Consider the following 25,277-nt stretch of genomic DNA (forward strand, 5'->3'; position numbering starts at 1 on the left):
ATTGAGTGCGTTTTATATTTATTTTATCAGTTATTCAGTCATCTCATTACAGGATAAACTACGCTTATAACTTTAAGGTTTACGAAATTACTCACAATATTTTATCAAGTGTGCAAACATTCAACACAGGAGGACTTTTCTGTATTACACTACATCTTTAATATATATAGTAAAAAATGATTGGTAAAACGTAATGCTTTTCAAACTTCTGTGAGAAATTTTGACTTCAATTATTACAATAATACTCCAGCTTTTAAAAAAAATGCTAAACTGCAAAACCCTGATTTAAGATGTAGAATGTTTACTTTGTGTATCTTTGTGTTGCAAGTTACCTTTCAAAAGAAGAGACTAAGATACTACCCACTTTACTCTATTTTGGAAGCTGGATTTCTGCTTTACACAGATTATTTAGGATTTTTACGTGGGGAACAATTGTACAAAAAAAGCGCTATATGGGAGTATTTAATATATAATGTTAACTACATTCATTATTAGAGCTTCGTTCAAAGCTCCAACGTACTAATTATATAAAGTAAGAACGTAATAATTGCGTGCCGAATCGCGGAAGAATTTACGTCGTCTACTGTCGGATCTAAAAGGCTTTAACTGTCGCCACCACTCAATTACCACAAATCTTGGACAAATACACTTTGATGGGTATGATATTTGATGGAATATTTCTCTGGCTTCGATGAAATCATGCAAACCCCTACTCCGAAACACTGGATCAAGCTTTGGAATTGTTACTCAATATAGCCATGAGCAACGATACCGAATGCCGATTATGACTTATTTTTATATGTGATGTCTTACACGATGTCATCTCAAACAAGTCGCTAAACAAACAGCCACTGGTGAATAATGGAATGCTAATGGAATACCATCATATCCTCTGTATCTATTAAAAACTGGGTACTCACGAGGTATGTGAACCAAGATAGCGACACCGGAACGTAGTATGTGTACCAGGTTAGGGTTGGGCCATAATTTCAGGTACAAATACTACGGGAGTCACTTGGCTAGTCCCCGAACTCGTAATAGAACTAAAATGAGAAAAATTGGAATAAAATTATGGCCTAATCTAGTACGCATATTACGTTCTCGTTCTGCTGCCCGCCATCTTGGTTCACATACTTCGGGAGTACCGAAACTGAAAGTTCTTCTCGTAATGATCTCAACTTGCTTCTTATTATTTTGCTAAAGTCAGCTAACATATAGGTGCTCTAGTCTCTGCATGGAAATGCAATTTGCTAGCATAATGGTACTCCCGTAGTGTGTGTACCAGGTTAGGGTTAAACTATAATTTTATTCCTATTTTACCTATTTTAGTTCTATTTCGGAGGCAGTCTGTTTAGCCAAGTGAATAAACCCCTGCCCATAGGTTTCAGTCCCTTTACACAACTTGATGTAATGTAAGCGAACAAAATTAATTACTTCCATATTGGCACACACACTTCTGGAGTGCCAGCATGTTACCCATACCTGAGCTCTATAAAACAATTTCTATCCCCCAAAATCCTTCATATTCAACTGCTTACAAGAATTTGAAGAAGAGGAAGTAGAACTGAACAAACATTTTACCTTATAGCATTGAGCCAATCAAAATCAATTTAAGCATTGACGTAGGTGATGCTGATTCAGCGAGTCTGGCAGTTGTATGCGAAAGCTCATGTATGATAATCTGTTAGCGAACAGGCTATCGTGCATGGTTGATATATTTTTCTAATAACTTTCCTGCTTTTCGCTATGTTTTGGTTGAACAAATCCTTACATGCCAATCAGTTTACGCAATTAACCCAGTCTTGCCCCTCTTCATGAACACTTTCTGTACGGTCATTTAAATTTATACCCATCAACCACTTGGCCCCAAAACTTTAGTCGTGGCCTCCTCGAAGCGTATGCTAGAATTCTATTAGCCGAAATGACGCTAAAGAGCACTTATCCAATGATTTTAAATATGCAATGATTCTTACTACTAACGCTTAACCTTGTTTTTGTGTCTAGTAAAGCGTCAAGCACTAACTATAACTGATTATTTTTAACTTGAGCGTTTTCAATTTTTTTGAACTAAACAATACCACAACAATAGAGTAAAATGGTTACCGAGAAATTCCCAATAGCATTGCAGAATTTACAAACTTAACAATTCAGTTGGCAATTTTGATGTCGTCACGCTCTAATTATTACTGCACAAAAGCTTTGTAATGCCAGAAAAGCAATCACTTTCTATGATAGTAGGCGCGACAATGCAATGTGCGTCGTTACAGCTAAGTTCTATTCCCACAATTTTACCGCCCAACTCACCATGCATGCACGCCAAGCATGGCCGAGTGAAACTCACAAATCCTAAAACATTACGGGGCCAAAGATGAATAAATATATGCTTAGCTAATACAAAGTTATTAGAAGGGAGTTATTGGCTGCCATTCCTTATATGGATTATAAGTGATTATACAAGTTTTTCAATATTATGACTCACAACCTTCAAGTCTGATGCTGTTCTTACAACTGCCATATTCGAACGACTTAAAACTGACTTGCTCGCTTATTACAATTTCTTTATAACGTCATTTAAACTCCTAATATACGATAACAATATTTGTGTTCGATGGCCTTGTCTCATATGTTCGCGTCAAAAACTTGTTAATGTGGATCTCAACATTGATTCAAAATGCACTTTAGCGTCATGTAAACGTATTATACGTGGTGAATCACGATTAAGCGTAAAACTTAATAATAGAGAATATAAAGCATGCAATTCACAATTTCTCCTGTAACAATTTATCTGTTTTTAAAAGGATAATTATCTGGTTTTTCTGTCATAGCTTTCCGCACTGACAATTCCAATTTCCTCATACCTTCCATATTTTATCCATATTCCATATTTTATCAATACTGTGTCTAGTATTGCGAAAATGAATGAAAAACATGTGAGATGTTATATCATACGTCATTTGGTCACTACGCGGTTATCTCTCTTATGTCTTTTCTCAATTACCACAACTGTCAGCTTATTCACTCTGTTATAATATGTTTGTAAAAAGATTGTATTAGTATATACTGCTAGATCAATTTGTAGTTTATTATTGTAGTGTGTGTCATTTTTTTTATTTATCCCAGTACACATTTTCACCAGCATATGATATACATCGATGCATTGGCTGTACCCCCGTAGTATGTGAACCAAGATGGGAGCCACCGGAACGTAGTATGTGTACCAGGTTGAAGGTAGGCCATAATTTTATCCTAATTTTTCTTATTTTGATTCTATTACGAGTTTGAGGACTAGCCGAGTGACTCCCGTAGTATTTGTACCTGAAATTATGGCCTAACCCTAACCTGGTACACATACTACGCTCCGGTGTCCGCCATCTTGGTTCACGTACTGCGGAAGTACCGCATTGGCAGCTGTAAAGTTCAAGCCAGTACTCAAATCAATATATCCTTCCAACGAAAACTTTAGGTTTAAGTTTGTTATGTTAATATATATAAATGGACTTGCGGATATAAGGACATTATGATACAGGTGTGGAAGGCCAAACATTATCATATCTGCATAAAATAATATACATTTTACTGCATTTCTTGGCGAGCGAGATGTCGATTTGATGTCTTAATACTTCTCTTTCAATTCTGACTACCCAAACTGTCCTTCGATTTAAACCCGGTATGATCAGTTCGCAAATATGGCTAGCACGAGTGGCAAATATATCTTCAAAATATTCTTATATCTGACCACCATAAAATGTTTTATAAACGAAATGAAAACTTGCCTTTCCATTATGTTCAACAGTTCCCAACGCAACTAAATTTAATGATTGTAGAATAACTTGTGTTTAATATCCTCGGCCATGTTGGTAATATAATTGATATCAATATTTTTGGAATAAAAACTAAAATATACTGCAACACATGACTATGTATGATCTATGGTTCAGTTATCAATTACTCATCTTTTCATTCTACAAGAATAAATATGTATACTAAACTGTGGCATATATTTTCTACATAAACACGACAAGCATTAATGATCCTTTTATTTTACATCATTAAATATACATTCAGGCTCTTGCATGAACCTAAATTTCAATAAATATCTAGAGTCCACAAATCTATCTGAACGTGAGACCTGATTGGAAGCCGAGGTAGTATTTGACAATGTTGCACCAAGGACGATATTCGGTGAAGTACCGGGTTGTAATTCGAAGGTAAGTTTTGGTAGTCAGAATTACGACATACTGCCCAAGAAATGAAGTGTAATGTGTTTATTGTATGTGGATATGAAATCATGTTAGGCTTTCTACGCTAGCGTTACGATTTTATCCCCGTATCTCGATTCACATTTTTGGGATTACTTCACAAAAATATAATGCTAGAAATTAGGTATTTCAGTCACGCAATTCCATTTTGCAGTCTCAGTTTTTAGATCAGTTTAAGATCTTATCAAAAATGGAAAAAATTTGCGGCAAAGCATTGTTGACAATCAATATAATGGTGCATCAATATGTTCAAAATACTGGAATAAAGTTCATCAAATATTCCACTTTTCCAGTGACTACACACACATAACGCTGTTTTACAGCGGAACAAGCTAAAACGGAGTCTGACACATCTCGGTTAAGGAAAAATCTTAGCAGATATATTCAGATTTAATATTTGGCGATTGCACTAACACATATAGATATTTATATTTACATAAAATGTAAAATGTTATGGCATTTGCATTTTTAGCGATAATACCAACGACGATTTCTGTCTAAATCAATGCAGATTATTTCCAATAGATTAGCGTAGTTTTCGCATAACCTTCTTTTCTCAGGGCTCAGATAGATTTCACTCTAGATATTTTCAAGAAACAAAACATCACATTGTTTCGTGACCGCTGTATCGTGTGAAAAGCCGCACCAAATGCGTTCGCCAAAAATGATCAGATATTGAGTGCGTTTTATATTTATTTTATCAGTTATTCAGTCATCTCATTACAGGATAAACTACGCTTATAACTTTAAGGTTTACGAAATTACTCACAATATTTTATCAAGTGTGCAAACATTCAACACGGGAGGACTTTTCTGTATTACACTACATCTTTAATATATATAGTAAAAAATGATTGGTAAAACGTAATGCTTTTCAAACTTCTGTGGGAAATTTTGACTTCAATTATTACAATAATACTCCAGCTTTTTAAAAAAATGCTAAACTGCAAAACCCTGATTTAAGATGTAGAATGGTTACTTTGTGTATCTTTGTGTTGCAAGTTACCTTTCAAAAGAAGAGACTAAGATACTACCCACTTTACTCTATTTTGGAAGCTGGATTTCTGCTTTACACAGATTATTTAGGATTTTTACGTGGGGAACAATTGTACAAAAAAAGCGATATAGGGGAGTATTTAATATATAATGTTAACTACATTCATTATTAGAGCTTCGTTCAAAGCTCCAACGTACTAATTATATAAAGTAAGAACGTAATAATTGCGTGCCGAATCGCGGAAGAATTTACGTCGTCTACTGTCGGATCTAAAAGGCTTTAACTGTCGCCACCACTCAATTACCACAAATCTTGGACAAATACACTTTGATGGGCGTCTGTAAAGACCAGGACTGGTAGCGCTATAATCTCCGTTCAGCGAATATATACAGTATGGAAGCGAAATAGAAAGCCTTGCTGGCATAATTTAGCCAACTCAAAAGTTAATCAAGCTGCTGAAAAGCTGCTAACGTACCAATTGAAAAGTTTCTGCGTACTACAGGTTGAAAACCACTGCGTAAATAAATGAACAATTGTAATAGCATGGGCATCGAGTTTGTCAACGTTCATATCGTTATGTTCAACTATGATCGACATTTAAATGCGCGTCAGTTTGATATAAATGAGTTGAATGAGTCTGAATTTTTATAAATTATTTTTATCAATAACGACAACGCCGATATCTGTCCTATACAAAGTAGATCATTTTTAATAGATTCGCGTAGTTATCGCACAAACAACTTTTTTGATGTTTACCTGATTACTACAAAAGGTTTTATCAAGTGTCAAACATTCAATACAGAAGATCAATACAAAATCTTTTCTGTATTACATTGCCTCTCTAAAGACTGTTAAAAACGCATAGTAAAACGTAATACCTTTTTAACCTATGTAGAAACTTCTGACTTGAAAATCATATATACATACGGGGTATATACAGATAGTCCCCGAACTCGTAATATAACTAGAATAAGGAAAATCTGAATAAAATTATGGCCTAACCGTAACCTGGTACACATACTACGGCAGTACCCTGGATTGATCTTTGAAATGGTTACTTGACATAGCCATGCAATGATACCGAATGGCGATTTTGGCTTATTTTTATAGGCGATGTCTACCCCATTTTATTTTATCAAGTCAAAATCTTTAACTTGCTAAAACTATTGATGACCGCTAAAAGCTCTTGAATATAACTGTAAGCACATTGTACTGGGAAGCATACCACCATATTCTCTGAATCTATTGAAAACTGAATGTTCTTCTTGTAGTGATCCCAGTCTTGGTTAATATAGTTTAAAACTATTGGTAAAACGTAAAGCTTTTCAAACTTTTGTAGAAAAATTTGACTGCCATTATCGCAATGAAATGTCTGACAATAACACTCGGGCTTCAAAGAAAAAAAGCCAAACTGCAAAGCACTATATTAAGGTTTAGAAATGTTACTCAATACGGCCAACCATCCATTAACTAAGAACAGTATGATCGTTCCGTTATATGAAGATTATTTTATTTCGAAAGTTTGCTCAGTATAGAGAGAAATGGAGGTTACAGTAACACCCTCCATAGCAAGAAAAAATGAAACAGCAAGAAAAAAGCTTAACCGTCCCCAAGTCAGCTGTATATATTTGAAAAAATATTAAGGATTGTGTATGTTTGCGTAACATGTTTCCCCCCCATAAGAAGATACCATTCATTTCACTCTATATTTTGATATCAGAATTTCTGCTTCGCCCAGAATATTATAAAATTTTCGCCGAGATGAAATATAGGGTAAGTTTGAAACCCAGCCCAGCGTTAGGTACCTGAATATATAATTTTATTTACGTTACATGCACAATTATCATAGCGCGGACATCGAGTTTGTCAACGTTCATCTCGTGTTTGTTCAACTATGATCGACAATTAAATGCGTCTGTCAGTTTGATAGGAATGAGTTTCTGAATTTATTTATGTTATTTTCATCAATAGCGACAACGCTGATTTCTGACCCATACAATGTAGATCATTCTCAATACATTTGCGTTGTTGTCGCACAACGATTACTACAACATGTTTAACAATTGTGCAAACATTCAATACACAAGATAACAAAATCTTTGCCGTATTACCAGCATACTTCAACATACTGTTAAAAACGCCCGGTAAAACGCAATGCCTTTTTAACCCATGTAGAAACTTCTGACTTGAAAATATTTCTCTGGCTTCGATGGAAACATGCAAACCCCTACTCCAAAACACTGGATTAAGCTTTGGAATTGTTACTTGATATAGCCATGAGCAATGATACCGAATGCCGATTATGGCTTATTTTTATATGTGATGTCTTACACGATGTCATCTCAAACAAGTCGCTAAACAAACAGCCACTGGTGAATAACGGAATGCTAATGGAATACCACCATATCCTCTGTATCTATTAAAAACTGGGTACTCTCGAGGTATGTGAACCAAGATGGCGGACACCGAAACGTAGTATGTGTACCAGGTTAGGGTTGGGCCATAATTTCAGCTACAAATACTACGGGAGTCACTTGGCTAGTCCCCGAACTCGTAATAGAACTAAAATGAGAAAAATTGGAATAAAATTATGGCCTAATCTAGTACGCATATTAAGTTCTGCTGCCCGCCATCTTGGTTCACATACTTCGGGAGTACCGAAACTGAAAGTTCTTCTTGTAATGATCTTAACTTGCTTCTTATTATTTTGCTAAAGTCAGCTAACATATAGGTGCTCTAGTCTCTGCATGGAAATGCAATTTGCTGTCATAATGGTACTCCCGTAGTGTGTGTACCAGGTTAGGGTTAAACTATAATATTATTCTGATTTTACCTATTTTAGGTCTATTTCGGAGGCAGTCTGTTTAGCCAAGTGAATAAACCCCTGCCCATAGGTTTCAGTCCCTTTACACAACTTGATGTAATGTAAGCGAACAAAATTAATTACTTCCATATTGGCGCACACACTTCTGGAGCGCCAGCATGTTACCCATACCTGAGCTCTACAAAACAATTTCTATCCCCCAAAATCCTACATATTCAACTGCTTACAAGAATTTGAACAAAAGAGGAAATAAAACTGAACAAACATTTTACCTTATAGCATTGAGCCAATCAAAATCAATTTAAGCATTGACGTAGGTGATGCTGATTCAGCGAGTCTGGCAGTTGTATGCGAAAGCTCATGTATGATAATCTGTTAGCGAACAGGCTATCGTGCATGGTTGATATATTTTTCTAATAACTTTCCTGCTTTTCGCTATGTTTTAGTTGAAATTCTTACATGCCAATCAGTTTACGCAATTAACCCAGTCGTGCCCCTCTTCATGAACACTTTTTGTATGGTCATTTAAATTTATACCCATCAACCACTGGGCCCTAAAACTTTAGTCGTGGCCTCCTCAAAGCGTATGCTAGAATTCTATTGGCCGTAATGACGATAAAGTGCACTTCTCCAATGATTTTACATATGCAATGATTCTTACTACTAACGTTTAACCTTGTTTTTGTGTCTAGTAAAGCGTCAAGCACTAACTATAACTGATTATTTTTGACTTGAGCGTTTTCAATTTTTTTGAACTAAACAATACCACAGCAATATAGTAAAATGGTTACCGAGAAATTCCCACCAGCTTCACAGAATTTACAAACTTAACAATTCAGTTGGCAATTTTGATGACGTCACGCTCTAATTATTACAGCACAAAAGCTTCGTAATGCCAGAAAAGCAATCACTTTCTATGATAATAGGCGCGACAATGCAATGTGCGTCGTTACAGCTAAGTTCCCCACAATTTTACCGCCCAACTCACCATGCATGCACGCCAAGCATGGTCGAGTGAAACTCACAAATCCTAATATGCTTAGCTAATACAAAGTTATTAGAAGGGAGTTATTGGCTGCCATTCCTTATATGGATTATAAGTGATTATATCAGTTTTTCAATATTATGACTCACAACCTTCGAGTCTGATGCTGTTCATACAACTTCCATATTCAAACGACTTAAAACTGATTTGCTTGCTTATTACAATTTCTTTAAAATGTCATTTAAACTCCTAATATACGATAACAATATTTGTGTTCGATGGCCTTGTCTCGTATGTTCGCGTCAAAATCCTGTTAATGTGGATCTCAACATTGATTCAAAATGCCCTTTAGCGTCATGTCAACGTATTATACGTGTAAATCACGATTAAGCGTAAAACTTAATAATAGAGAATATAAAGCATGCAATTCACAATTTATCCTGTAACAATTTATCTGTTTTTAAAAGGGTAATTATCTGGTTTTCTGTTATAGCTTTTCGAACTGACAATCTCAATTTCCTCATACCTTCCATATTTTATCAATATTCCCCCATATTCCGCCAATATTAGCGTAATATAATTGAAACGCCCCTATGAATTCAATTCAGTACTTTCGCCATTATAGTGATCTCACGCACATATTCAAAAGCTGCTTTACGATTGAATAAGCTAATCATACGTTGTGTAGGTTAATAATTAGGTGTGCTGGACTTTGGACCAGACTGATAAAGTATTGTATTACCTGCAAGTAACCCGAATGTTTGACGAACATGAAGTGATACTTCGATGTAATCTGAAACAACAACCTCTCGGTATTAATACGGGGTGTGCTACGGTATTGTGTACTGAACTGCAAGTCCCTTCTCCTTGTTTACGTTCTACTTCGGATCCGAATGTGTCAGTTGCCACAAGGATGCTATTATAAAAGATAAATAAGAATAACAGAAAATTATACTAGTATTTGGTGCAAACTCTCAAACTAATCTGATATTGGCAATAATGGTGTTCAATTTTAAAATTAAGTTCATAATATCGATGTGTAATGTTTTCCTTTTGACAATTAATTTTGAAAGCACAACTAATATAAAGTTCACGCCAGGGTGGTCCAAGGTTGTCGGCTTCGCGGGCCACAAAATTATTTTTGCATTGTTCGCGGGCCACAATAGTGCCAAGAATAGGTAAACAGTGCAATACAAAACAAACACTTGTATTGTGCAAACACATAGTTATCAGACATAGCCATCCCAGGCTAATAGAATCCACATTCGATTTTTAGTTTTCTATGATGCCTATATTGTTAGCATATTTTTCCGGCCAAAAAATGAAAGCCAGATAATAATTTAGACTGCCAAGCACATCATTCAACTTTGCTAGTTGCCTCAGCTAGCCATAACACTAGTCAATTGAGTGACATTATTGATGTAACAATATGTTAAAAAGATTTTTCTGATTAATTTTATTACGAAACAACACGAAATGCGATTTTTTGATTACTCTCCGAATTTAAAGCGGGCCACATATAATAAAGCCGCGGGCCACATGTAGCCCGCGGGCTTAGGTTTGGACCACCCTGGTCTACACCCCTTTTTCATACACTAAATTTGTAGAAGAAAGGTTTTTACCCCCAGTGATTTGAACCTCATATGTAAATACGTAAAAGCACATGAGCGATAGCTGATCATGCCCCTTTGACACATTAAGTAATTATCAAATAGGTTTTACAGATACATCAAAATCCAGTTTTTTAGTGATCTTACCACATATCGTGACATAGTTAATATACAAATGAGCAGAATGAAAAAACGAATAAATGAGAAATAAATTTCTAAAAACGTAGCAGTGATGCAAAAAGTATTATGATCCAGAGTCACTTACACTAAATATTCCAATATAAGCAATATAAACAGGATGATGGAAAACGAAAATATCAGTGGGAATAGCTCGACCAATCCATATCCTTGTCGATTATTTGCGATATAACAATAGAGTGCAGTCTGAAGTCATTCTCATCTGATAGCAGTACTCAACATTTATTTTATACTAAGCAATAAAGCAATAAAGTAAGTAATATTAATGAGCAATAAAGAAGGATAACATAATCTGTTTCCACGAAATAGCAAGTATATTTGTGAGCTTTCGTTAGATCATAGTCTAACTCAGTGATTCTCAAACTAGGGTTTGAGAGCCGCATGCGGCTCTCAACAACCTTTACTGCGGCTCTTGTTAATGCTTTAAAAATTGATTACTTTCGAAGAAAATTTAGTCGTTTTTCATTGAAAATTGATCATCGACTTAAAATTGAAATGCGGGAGTCTATCAGTTATTCGAATGGATTTCCCCATGTTTATTTGCGTAGCGTTGACCAATCTACAAGATGCAATAGTGACGCAACAGTAAGCGTTTTCGCGGCCACTCGGACACTTTTTACTTGGAAAGATTTTAGACATGGCTGTAATCATTGGCTTGCTTTCGTAGAATTTTAGTTTTTGTCGCATTCCCGAATATTATGTATGAATCAAATAACTCAATGAATATTTTAATTTCTAGACCATTTTAATTTTGTTTCAGTAATCAAAAATAGTCCCAAAGTACCTGGCGATCATCTCAAGCAGCTACTGCACCTTGCATCCTCCACGATTACGACCCGCTTTGACAAACTTATTAGAAATCAAAGCCAAATTAAATGACTGTTAGTCTAGGGTGGGCAAAATCGAATTATTTTTCGAATCGAATAATTTGAATATTTTTAACGAATATCGAATAGTCGAATAATGAATATTTTTTTTATACACAACGTCGGAGGTCGATGCTTCATTTGGAAATTAATAGAAACATTGAAAAGTCGGCAATAAAGCGTTTTTTCACTGGTTATTGGTTACTTTCATCATAATCGCTGATTGTCTTTGTCACCGCGATCGTTTCTGCGGCGATATCCTAAAGTTGGTATTTTATATTCCCGCTCTTTCTCGTTTTTTTGCAAGAATAAGGGGTTGCCGGATATCGAAGTTTCATATTTCTAGTATACCCTTGCGTTCACATCAGCGACACATGTTGAATACCTTAAGGGCTGATTTAAAAACCAAGATAATTTTATTCTGAGTTTTATCCTCTGCCTTGGATTTGATCTTCCTTATCACGGCTTGTAAATTAACCGTGTCTGTTTAAAGTGAACGGTAACCGAAATGCAGATATTTAAAGGATAATTGAGTTCTCATGCTTTTCTATGGTGTTCGTGTTATTTTAGTATTAGATAGATGAACCTAGCAAATTTACGATTGTGTGGATCCTGAATGTTGATAAATAGCGATTAAATAAATTGGCAATAAAGGCATTTCTAGGCCTTTGTGCCTAATAGAGGGTGAGACGCTAATTATAACTAACTCCTTCAAGTTTTGAAAACAACACCCTGATGGTTATTACAGCTAAAATACTCACTGAGTAATGCTCAATTTTCTCTACAGAATCCGCAAATTCAGCACTTCACTCAATAATTTTGATTATGTCATGCCTTAAGGCTTAATTATTACTGCCGAAATGCTTCAAAATTTAACAATCGTAATCATTTTCGATTAAAATAGACGCAACAATTCGTGAACGAGTCAGTGTGCATTGTAACAACGAAATTCACAATTCATTTTACATTCTACTCTTGGCTCAAAGGCCATGCATGGTCGAGTAAAATGTCTACATATTTGAAACATCACTTGGCCAAGGATGGAATGGATTACCAAAGAGCTAATACAAAGTGCTTTAAAGGGAGTAGGACATGACATTTCTTATCTGGTTACAACCTAATGAGTGTTTTTCATACAAGTAACTCATACCAGCTTTTGAAAAAACCTTTGGACATTTTGAATCTATTTATATAACCCGAGTTTTCTAACGACCTAAATTCGCCTTTTTCACAATAAAACGCCGAAAAGTCATTTTAACATTTAATTTTAATCAACTCTATGTTCGGTAATGCAAGAAATGTCATCATATTCATGTCACCATGCGGAGTTTTAAAATCTGGAAAATTTATTTTAAATACCTAATCTAGTTTGACGTTTCTAAATTTACGGAACGGTTGGTACGTTTTTTGCAAAATATGGAATTGAAACGAAACGTTAGGTGTAAATATAAGCATATCACACCATAACACAAAGACAACGACTTTTCAAATTTGTCTTTTTTTTTAAATATTTTAGTTTAAAATCTGGGAAATTTATTTTGAATACCTAGTCTGGTTTGACGTTTCTAAATTTACGGAACGGTCGGTACGTTTTTTTTGCAAAAAATGGAATTGAAACGAAACGTTGAGTGCAAATATAAGCATATAACACCATAACACAAAGACAACGACTTTCCAAATTTGTCTTTTTTTTTCTGATAGCAGGCGCCGTTGGGAAATCTCGCACAATTCACGATTGAGTTGGAGACGCGCGAGTTAGGTGTCCAAGCAGAGCGGTGCAGGTCACGTGGAACGGGTATTTGAATAGTGAATTGCCATTCGAATATTTTATTATTCGAATATTTTTGCCCAGCCCTAGTTGTTACGTGTGTTGTAGTTACGATGACTCGGTATTTTAAATACGCTCTTAAGTTTTGTTGCTATTTTACCTTGCGTTGTTTGAGTGCGGCTCTTCAAAACTGTGAGGTTTGAAATGCGGCTCTGGGACTAAAAAAGTTTGAGAACCACTGGTCTAACTTCTACAGACAAAACAAGCTATACCTTAATAAACATTTCTTAGAAAGAGATTATGTGATTCCTAATCTTATTTTTATAATATTATCTCGATCAAGCATCCTTGTGGCAACTGCCAACTACGGATCCGAAGTAGAAAGTAAACAAGGAGAAAGGACTTGGTTTAGTACACAATACCCTGGTAGGTCATAGAATGGAAAGTTGCAGCGGATAGAGATTATAAATATCTTCACATTATTGCTAGAGAGTTGCCACACACACGAAGAAGAGACAAGATCCGTTTTACGAATAAGATCAAAGACAACATGGAAATCGTTAGTGTTACCAATGCAAAACCACTGGAATATGTGATTGTTATAGAAAATCCTTGCATTCGCTCCGTAACTTTTATCACAAGAAAACTCATGCCCGAACCCAGTGTCACGTCTTCATGTATTTTGTTCAATACTAAATATGCTTATGATATGTTTCTGTTCAATTTCGATTTTTTTTTGTCAATTCAAAACAGCTAATTGTTTGGCGATTTAGTAAGCCACAAAAAATATCTGCAGCTTGTTCGGAAATCAGAAAATCATCAAACGAACCTCAATTCGTGCGCATTGTGATAAGAGTCAAATCCTTTTTATCAGTTTTTCTTCTGCGATATTGCGATTCTTTTTCTCAAGACCGACGAAGATTTTTTTAACTTAGATATGTGACTATCAATTAGACATGTCCAACGCGATGTATATGCCGGTGGGTTTTGAAATTTACGGTTATTCGATGACCATATTTGGGTGAATATGACAACTTATGAGAATTCTTCATTAAACTGAGTTTTGAAATCTCTCTAAACAAGCTTAGTGCCCCTCAATGTTTATTTTTATTTGTTTACGTCGAGAGCTTTGTCGAAAAACATTACTGATCCCATATTACTATTATATCGATTCTGCAAATCATATTTATGGTGCAATATACAACTACCGTAACAGTTCTGCTTATAGATCTATAATATATTTTATGCATCTTTTGTAGAAAGCCTCCGCCACAAAAATTGTATCATTGCGACAGCATCGCGACGCAGTGGGTAACCACCGACCACACCCCCACACCGCCTCCATAAATACGCCGCTTAAAAGGTGGGTTAATCACGCAACATTTTCTAAAGCAAACTTAATTCTACATATTGTTTTAAAATCTTGGGAGTTTTCTGTTTACATAACCTCGACTTAATTCACCAGACTCGAGAATTTTGAAAAAGCCGACCCTATAGAAATCGAACGCTAATTACCGTAGTGTGGTCCCGTGATGACGTAGTACTGAGAACTCGTGGACGGAGTTTTGCATTAGGTTAAAGGCATTTTGTCCGCTTCGCGTTTTTGGTTTGGATAGTATGTCAGTTTCATTGGGTATTGCAGTTAAAAAATGGTGAATTATGTTTAAACATATACCAGTATTTTCGAGTCATGTTAGTGAAATATTGGCTAGGACTGTAAACTTAGCGAACTGGGGTCAATTATACTTGGTCTTTTTGCTGACCTATTACGATACTTGTTTTGGTAGAATTAGACTTTAACAAATTCTTATATTTCTAGTAAAATGATTTCTGTTTTTCGTCACTGCTTAACATTTAATATTTAATCAAAAATGAAGTTAACAGCAGTAACGACATTGAGATGAAGGGCTTGAAGAATGGTATCGATGCACTCATAGCCGAGGGAATATCGATTGCGGAACTGATATCAGATAGACACCCATCAGTAAAAACGTGGGTTCGCGAGAATCTGAAATCATCGGGAACGAAGCATTTTTTTTAATTTGTCACATTGCAAAAGGTGTTTATTTCATCAATGCAATATTTTCAGTTTGCAAAAAATAGTGTTTTAAAAAACTTACTTGAATTGCATTTTAAAATTTTGAAAGGATTGGGCAAAAGTCAAACTTACTGATTGTGACATACTGCATGAGTGGGGGCGAGGTATTATCAATCATTTATACTGGTCTGCAGGTAGCTTGGGTGGTGATGGTAATATGATTAAGCGGAAAGTCATGAACCTGCTCCGTCACATACAAATTGTCCACACATGGGTCGCTATATCCCGAATGTGAACATGCACCACTGGCACTGAGTAGTAAAGAACAAAAAAGAAAGAATGGAATTCTTCCAGGTAGTTAACGATTAAGAGTTTTTTGATGAATCACAATCTAGTAAAAATACTAGTGATGTTTCTGGTGATTGCGGATGTTTTCCCTACACTTCTATTTTAATAGGTCAGAGAACTTTTTTTCTTATGATGAATTGGAGAGCATTTTTGAGAACTTTAGGTTCAAAAAAGACATTCGCAAACTCTCACCTTCGGATCAAACATTCGGATTGGAAGCGTTCCATTCCTTACTGAACCATTTTCCTCCCAAAATGTCGCATTACAGCTACAAAGGAATATTCGGCAGGTGATTTTCATAAATATTTTCATATCTGGATAAACCGAATAACGAGTTCGACATTCAATTCAATTTTAAACTTTTATTCACTTTTGAATTTCAATGGTTCGCTCCAGAATAACACCGGTTAAAAATTTGCTTGTATTGTTGTGTGAGGTAATTCAAAAGCGTTTTGAAATGGCAAGACATCGATTGATTGCACTAAGCAAGTGATTATCTGACTTTTTTCTGAATAGTCTGACACAAATAAAGTTACTTTTCGGTGAATATAGAAAATAGGGCACAAATTATGTTCTTTATTTATTCAGAAATTTTTTCCCCAACTGTGGGAAACGCCAATGAGTATACCAGAGAAAATAGCAGCAAATCGGTAAGCAAGGATATTAACAAAAAACTGGGGGCGTATGTTTCAGAAAGAAAAAGTCGGATTTAGCTGAATATGATGAAACTGTAAATGACGACTGAGCCGTAATTTTATTCATTGCTCTTTGTCGCCTCATTGTGGTGTTTTGTATTATTGCGCAAGTTTATCTCGCGGTTGCGCCATTTCAGGTTCTTGTTCAACAGACTGACAGAGCTTTGTGCTTCTCTGATTAGGTCTAATATTATCTTATTTTACCATCGTTTTCGATATTGTAATATAAATCTTAAGTATTGAAGTACCAGCTAATTTGTTTGTAGTTTTATTGGCAGGATAAATCGGTAATTAAAGTCATATTTTATGTGAAGATGTTTAAGCTTCCATGTGGGTGTTTTCCTATGGTTATTATGTTATTTCCACTGCAATTGTTTTTTAATATTTTAGAACAAGACAACACTGTCTGAAGCAGATTATTGTTGCTCTTTTCATTCATAAGATACTCTGGAATTTAGAGATGTATTGCGCATTTGTATATATGTATCTTTCCCATGTTTGGGGTTTATTAAGTTATTACTACTGTGTTTTGGTTGTAATTTCAACTGTGATTTTATACGAATATCATTAGACTGTGCTGTATTTTTAATTAAGACATTTCACATTGTAAATTACACAGTTCATTGGAACACTTCACGAGCATCTATTGAATTTCATTCTGTCATTCGAGCACAATTTTGAGCACATCAAATTTCAAGGCTGCGTTTGCTTATTAGAACATTGTGTTGGACTGCTTTGGGGCTTCAGTGAGGAAGTTAAACTAGGGTTGATAAACCACACACGGCGGATCATATGAATGCAACCCAGGAATTAAACAAGACTCGCAGCGTTGTGAATAGCAGCCGTAATATAAACTAATGGCGTATGTTTCAGAAAGGAAAAGTCGGTTTTAACTAAATAAGGCTATCCTCTAAATTTGAGGGCGCGATTGGAGGCAGGAATAGCGATGGTCATTGCATGCATCAAACAACTGATATGGGTCATTGATGATCAGAACTGCTTGTAAGTTTGTAATTAATCTTGTTACAAAATGGATAGCAGGATGGTTGGAGGCGAACTGGATCAGAGCAATGGCAAATCTGTCGTTGCATAACACTGAATTTATGATTATTTCTCGCAGTGTAAAGAAGGTTGAGGTAAACTAACAGCATGACTAGGAATATAATGCGGTTTACGATAACAATGTAGTGAAGAAATTGGCTTTCCTAGTCGCTAACTAATACCACATTTCTCGCCAACACTATGTAGTGAACACTATGTATTAATTGTAGTTCATTATGACCTCATACGCCTTTGTAATAAGCTTGAGACTACCACCAGTCTTTCTTTCTAGTTTAGGGTTCCTGACTAGGATGTGTCTTTTGTGAGAATGATGTATTTTTATTGACAATATCGGGCCTAGTTCACTAAACGCGCCGAGTACTTCTAGTTGGCGTGACGAAACCATTTTCGCATACCTATGTCATTTCTAATCCCCGCCTGACTAGGCCATACTAAAATCACCCAACAATGTCACTGTGACGAAATAAGGCCCGTTAAAGTATACGGATTATACGGTCTTTTTTTTTTTTTTTGTATATATTTATTAATATATAAAACACAGTTGATCGGTACATCTACAACATTATTAATCACTAATCATGAACAATACACAATTCATCATATAAGATAATCAGTAATTGTATCATCAAATTTTCCATTTTTGATCATGTTTCTTTATTTTGCCATTTTTATATGCAATAATCCGTTCAATTTCCCTCACTTCATACAGATATGAGGTAAAAACATTAAAAAGCGGTTTCTTTTTCTGTATCTTACAACGATATAGATAAAACCGGGCAGCAAGAAGTATACAGTTACACAATTTGTTATAAAAATTACAAACATATCCCAACATGCAGTCTCTCTTCGAAAAGTTAAAATTAATCCCTGTTTTTGAGTATATCCACATGTTTAGAGTTTCCCAAAACTGTTGAACAACTATACAATCATAGAAAAGGTGGCTGATAGTTTCAACATTGGAATGACAGCATTCACATGACTCTGATGGAACAAGTTTAAATTTGTACAATCTATCGTTTAGTACTATAGCACCATGGAACATTTTTACATGAAAAGATTGCAATTTGGTTTTAATAGTACAATAAAAGATATCCATATACAATTTATTCCAATTAAAATCACTCTCTAAAATAATAAAATCTGCCCATTTTTTTCTTGATTTATCAGGGGATATAAATTTGATCAAGTTCAACCATTCATAGATACTTTTATTTACTTTTTCTGATTCGAATGTTTCAGAAATAAAATGAGATACATTCTCTTCAGGGTCACTTAATACACTAAAATCAATACAGTTTCCAATATTGCATAACCAATCGTCAGGTAAAACTCCAGTGATGCGATAATAATTTACATACTCTACATCACTATATTGCATGTCATATTTTTCAGTCAACTCTCTATAAGTAAACAGAATACCCGCATTTGATAAGTGTCTTACTGCTTTTATACCATGTTCATACCAAGATTTGATAAAAAATTGTTTTCTAGCATAAGAAATACTTTTGTTGTACCATATAGGTTGGTCAAAAATTGACATTTTCCAATCAAAAAGCACATTTTTACAGAAATACCAGTTTTTAAATACATTTCGAATGGACGTTAAAGGTAAATGCTTCAGAACATATGAATTTGAGCTCAATTTTCCTTCAAGCATTGCTTGAAAACAGTATTGGCCAAGCACTTCCATCTCAATCAATTTCCACACTGGGTTAAGATCCTCATTTAAAAGTGTTTGAATGTATTTCATTTTCTGGGCAACAATGAAATTTTTTATATCTATCATATTAATACCCCCTTTTTCTTTGGGGCCAATCAAGGTATTTCGTTTGATCCGCTCCCAAGTTGAACCCCATACTAATACATATATAGTTCCATTCAATTCAGTTAAAAAACTTTCAGGAACATCAATTGGTAAAACAGTTGCATGATATATTATCTGGGGTAGAATGAGAGACTTAATAATGCAAATCCTCCCCAAAAAAGTCAAATTTCTTGTTTTCCACACCTGGAGTAGCTTTTTGACTTTGTCTAATATTTGTGGAAAATTTTTGCTGTATATACCCTTCATTTTGTTTGACAGAATAACACCCAATATTTTAATTTTATCGTTCCAATTCAGAACATAATTACTACTAATCGGGGGGGGGGGGGGGGGGGGGGCGGGGTTCAACCTTAAAGCCAATATACATTGCTTGGCATTTTGCTATATTGATTCTGCACCCAGATATAATTCCAAAAATATTTGCAGTATGAAAAAGGGCATCAATACTAGATTGTAATCCATTGGTTATTACAGTTACATCCTCAGCAAGCATAGAAATTTTCATAGAAATATTCCTCCATTTTATGGGTTCAATTTTGGGGTTTTGCCTGACCATGTTTGCAAAAATTTCGATTACTAATAAAAATGTAAGACAGCTGAAAGAGTCACCTTGCCTTAAGCCTCTATGGATTCCAAAATCATCTGAAATATGAGCATTATTTGTGACACAACACTTGATATCATTGTAAAGAATTTTAATCCATTTTATGAATTTAAGATCAAATCCAAATATATGAAGAATTTTGAACAAGAAATCCCATTTCACACTATCATACGCTTTTTGTATATCAAGAAAAATTAAAGCCCCAGGCAATGATTCAGCGACAGTTAGGTCAATTACATCACAAATCAGTCGAATATTATCCCCTATATTCCTCCCTTTAATAAATCCAGTTTGATCAAGATCGACAATTTTGTTGATCACATTACTCATTTGGTTTGTTAATGTTTTACTCAATATTTTATAGTCCACGTTTAATAAAGTTATTGGGCGATAATTGCTTATACGATGTTCAGTTTGTCCTTTCTTAGGAAGAAGGGTTGTTACTCCCCTTTTTGTGTTTTGCTCAAAGTCCCTTTAACAAATGAGTGATTGTAGCTAGCCATCAGAAGATGTTTAATATCTTCCCAAAACACCTTATAAAACTCTGCTGGAAGACCATCAAGTCCGGGGGTTTTGTCAGATTTCATGGATTTCAAAGCCTCGAAACAAGCGCCCTCTGAGATAACACCAGGACATAAGTCTCAAACTTCAGGTTCCATGTGTGGTATTCTGATCCCTTGCAATATAGCAATCGCAATATTGCAATATTGCGAACGGATTATCGTCTAAAACAGTGATTCCCAAAGTTGACGGTATCGCCCCCCAGTGGGCAAAAACGATACAGAGGGGGGCGAAAAAGTCGAAGGGGGGGGGGGGGAATTTGGGAAACCTGTTTTATGTTCGGCGCACTTAATTCTGTAATCTGTGTGCATTCGCACGCTTGAATCATGTGGGCGATTATCACACGCGAAAGGATTTCTGGACTCGTCTTCGCAGTAAGGGACGGTAGTTGCGTATCCCACTGGTCGGCAAAATACGGCCGGGGTAAAATAATCTGGCCCGAGACGATTCTCTGAATGGACCTTTCCCCGACCTTTGACCGCGAAAAATTCTTCCCATACTTTACCATTTTAAAATTTTCGGTGTTTATTTTAAGAGTGGTTTCGCGAGTTGTTGCCGGTACAATGGGGTATTTGTTTCAAACTATCATTCTAATACAAACCATTCAACAATCTGTTTTTTAAAAGTACCGATGAAGAATTTTAGCCTATAGTCTATCACAGCTGTTTCTACACTAATTTTGGATTCCTGTAATTAAACTGAGGAAGACGAAGTAATCATTGATTTATATTTAAATTTCCGAAAAACAACTAAAAACTAACGAACATAATTCAAAAAGCGAAACTGAGGTAATGTTCACGACCACGCCTGAAAATCTGTCTGAGTGAGCGTGTCTGAGTGGATGTGAAAGGGGGCATTGTTACGTTTTTGCATCTTGCCGATTGGCCAATGTTACGAAGTAAACAAGGAAGTCTATGTCCGGGTAAACATCCAAACGGCGGTTTTGACGATGAAAATTTTTTATTTATAATCTACGCTCGAGGAGTAAATTACATTTTTTTACGTATCAGAATTAATCGTGAGACACGTTTGGACTAAATTTTATTATATCCTTAAAATTCTTTTGAACAGCTACTCGTTTAACGAGCCCACAATTTAATTATAATTAGACAAATGGAAACACGAAGAAAAGTTGATGCTGAGGGCAGGGGTTCAATAGCGCAGTCAATATTCGATTATATTGCAATGCAATGAAAAATAAAATTCATATTCTATTCGAGACATTCATCACTGCTTAATTTTTGCAAGAATGTATCTTCTGGGAAATCTTCATCAAAATTTCACAAATCATGCGAAAATATTCACTTCGATGTTTGGAAGTACATATTTGTGCGAACAATTTTTTTCAAAAATGAATATTACAAAGAACTAGGATTAATGATGCCCATTTAGAAAATGTTCCAATTTTGGCGTCGTAAAGCTATTCAGCGTGATGCAGCAACAAGACAGTGTCACATTAAATGTCATTGTAATTTTTTTTAATAAGACGACTGAGTTGAGTTCACGAATTGTCGCAGTTTTCGCGCGCTGTTTCGTTTTTAACTTTCAAAAAATATATGCGACCCGCAAAAGACTGGCAACCCTGAATTTTGTCCCGCGAGCCGTAGCCGATAGTCGATCACGACTTCTTCCACATCCGAGTCCATGAATCCAAAAACAAATGGCTGATTAATTATGGACTGGTGATCGGACTGGAGGCCGTGGTAGGATGAGGAATCGGGGATAAATTTTTACCACAGTATTTTGGTGCATGTCATCATGCTGTACGAATGAATGAGATGTACGAAAATCATTATTATAAGTTTGGGAAAATTAACTTTGTTTTCATTATTTTAATGTGAAATAGGGCGAATTTAGGAAGTGAAATACTATAAGGCAAGAGTACACGGCGGTTTTTGAGGAGGTAGAACCCTGGATTCTTTCATTTCCGACCTATTATATGGTGAAAAAGGGGTTTTCAGCCGTGCTACTATTGCTATCAAAACAACGAAATCGCTATTCTACCAATAAACGGGGTAATTTTAGATACAATAAAAAACTCGCTGAAGAACACCAAGCTCATCTATTTCAATAAAAAACACTATAAACTATGATTTGTCTTCTTATTTGGTGTGTAATATATTCGTTTCTGACTTTATATTTTTTGTATTGTCGGGGGGCGATGAAGTTGTATAAACTACTATAGGGGGGCGATTGTCAAAAAAGTTTGGAAACCACTGGTCTAAAACGCGCAGACGATCACCCGAAATCAAGCAAGCTATTTCTCTCGTTTCTCGTCGGTGCCCGTGCAAGAGAGATCGCTCGCGTTGACGAATTCGTTTTCGTAAGCAGAGATGCCATTTTTGGCGATCTATGGCGTGATTGTGACGTCGTAGTGACGTAATTTTTGGTTGACGTAGTCAGGTGGGGGTTGGGAATCCTGGATCCAAAAAATGTTTGTGCCATGCCAACTACAAGTACTTACGGCGTTTAGTAAACATGCGCTACCACGCCGAAGCATAAATGAAATTCTAAATCAAAGTATTGGATAGAATTTACATATTTATCCCGGGGAAGAGGAAAGCGAATAAGACGGCTCAACCATATGGCGGACCACGGCCTCTAGTCCGGTTACGATTCCATGTCGGGTGTGAGATTAGTCAGTTATTTGTTTTTTCGGAAGCATGAACTTGATGGTGGAGAACGCCATGACCGACCAGCGGTTAGGTGAACTCACGTTAACGTTACTCACCTACATATGCTCCAATAAGGAAGAAAGGCAAAATGGAAGTGAAAAACCTCATATCTACCCAATCCTCCGTCTCCAGCAGACTCGAGCAAAATATTGTTAATTCTCATTGAATTGTTTACTAAAAATACAAACTAACTGTGCGACCACTGTTAAATAAGGACATGAACTTCACGCAGCCTTGTGTGACTTCATATCATACCTACGCACTTGCTCGCGGTTCACGTCAAATGAGAGCGGGAAATATTGCTTTTAGTTTACCACATTCACCAAATGCCATAATTAAATTCACCAATTTTTTTTCAAAATTCGCAAAATGGCTTAGCGGAAAAATTTACTCTTAACTAAAGCCCGCGAGGAAATTCATACATTTTATAATAATTAGATTAGGTTCCGTATTGAATTGTATTATTAAGAATATTCACGATAAAATAAAACAGCCAGTGATTATTTGAATGAATTCAAACTGTTTTCAAACAGTTCTTCAGGAACGTTTATCGATAATGCGTTGAACGAACTGTAGAAGTTGATGACGCATAAAATGAAGAATGAAATTTATTTTATGTAGGAAAAAAGATTATTGATTATTTTTCAAAATATACTATCGATTGTATTCAACATATATCTCGAAAATTAACTTGAAATCCGTTAACCTTTAGACTTTTCAAGCATAAACACCCTGTATGCTTTTTTACTGTTTTTTTGTCAAGGAAGCGGCCAAGACTCGTAAGAACCACTCCCAAGGTGTTTTTTTTTTCGCAAATGGAAAGATTTTCATCAACAAACGGCAAAAATTATTTACATTATTTACCTAAACGGACTGAATCCTAAGTTTCAATGATGCACAAAAATTTTCTTTGTTTTATTACCGATTCAAAAAAATTCATTTTACGAATCTTTATCTAACAATAAATTCAAATACATTATGAAATACTGAACAAAAATTATACTGAAATTAATGAATGCATAAAATGCTACAGGACAGCAGAATATTGAGATTTTCGACATTTCGCGACTGCCATGGAAACATCTTGCAGTTTGCGATAAATAAAATAATCTTACAAAGATAGTTCATTACTCATCAATATTTGCAGTTTATGTTTGTAGAGTTGCCATCCCTATTAATTTTTCTGAAATTGACAAACCATCCCATGGTTCAAAGTTTCGGGTTTGTTATTTACCATCCCTTGGTTGGAGAAAACTGGATCCCGGTTGAGTGCCAGATAGACATGTGTACTATCGATACGTCTACCTCCAAGGTACGGTAAATTCGGAAACCATCTGGTGTAAGCGTTAGCAGGAGTAGTCACATTGTTCTAAAAACAAATAATAATCCAGGTGTAATGAAGATTAACATCGTCGGTATGTATTGGGATTGGAAAACAAAAGCTGCAGTAAAAGAGCTCATTTTCTAGTGAAGATTCAACTGCGTTAGATGACCTCTACTGCCTTTTGTAACGCGGGAATCTCGTGAGTAAAATTCTTCTATATTTATATATTTTGTTGACACGAATTATGTTATGTTTAATGTGTAAGTATGCTTTACTCACACCCAATCATTATAACGCGCGCCATAGATTAAGCCAGCATTATGATAGAAGATTTATTATTAGCTTACGAATCAAGAGCCACAAGTTAAACAGCTAGCAACTAAAACAGCTAACAACTGAAATCAGATTTTAAATTTTTATGCATCACCTTAAAGGTAAAACAACGCACTTCTGCAGAAGATAATGATACTAACCAGAGGTTCGATTTGCAATTTAATCCAGAAGAACATGTTTTGATCTGACGTCATCTTTGATCGCAGCAGGTTTATTACATTATCGTACACTTCATCGTTTGCAATCGAAGCCAATGTTGAATTTCTTTCAAGACATTTTCCCTGGGCTTGGCCATAGATGATCAT

General features: G+C 35.5%; 1 long non-coding RNA gene across 1 annotated transcript; it reads right to left on the bottom strand.

Annotated features, from left to right (window-relative positions):
- Positions 1–24,324: 24,324 nt before the first annotated feature.
- Positions 24,325–25,245, bottom strand: LOC144431943 (uncharacterized). Its single transcript, XR_013480289.1, has 2 exons — positions 25,113–25,245; positions 24,325–24,684 (listed from the first exon to the last, which is right to left on the bottom strand). It is a non-coding gene; the product is annotated as an uncharacterized LOC144431943 (long non-coding RNA).
- Positions 25,246–25,277: the final 32 nt, after the last annotated feature.

The sequence above is a fragment of the Styela clava genome, chromosome 14, assembly GCF_964204865.1.
Source record: "Styela clava chromosome 14, kaStyClav1.hap1.2, whole genome shotgun sequence".
Lineage (NCBI taxonomy): Eukaryota > Metazoa > Chordata > Ascidiacea > Stolidobranchia > Styelidae > Styela > Styela clava.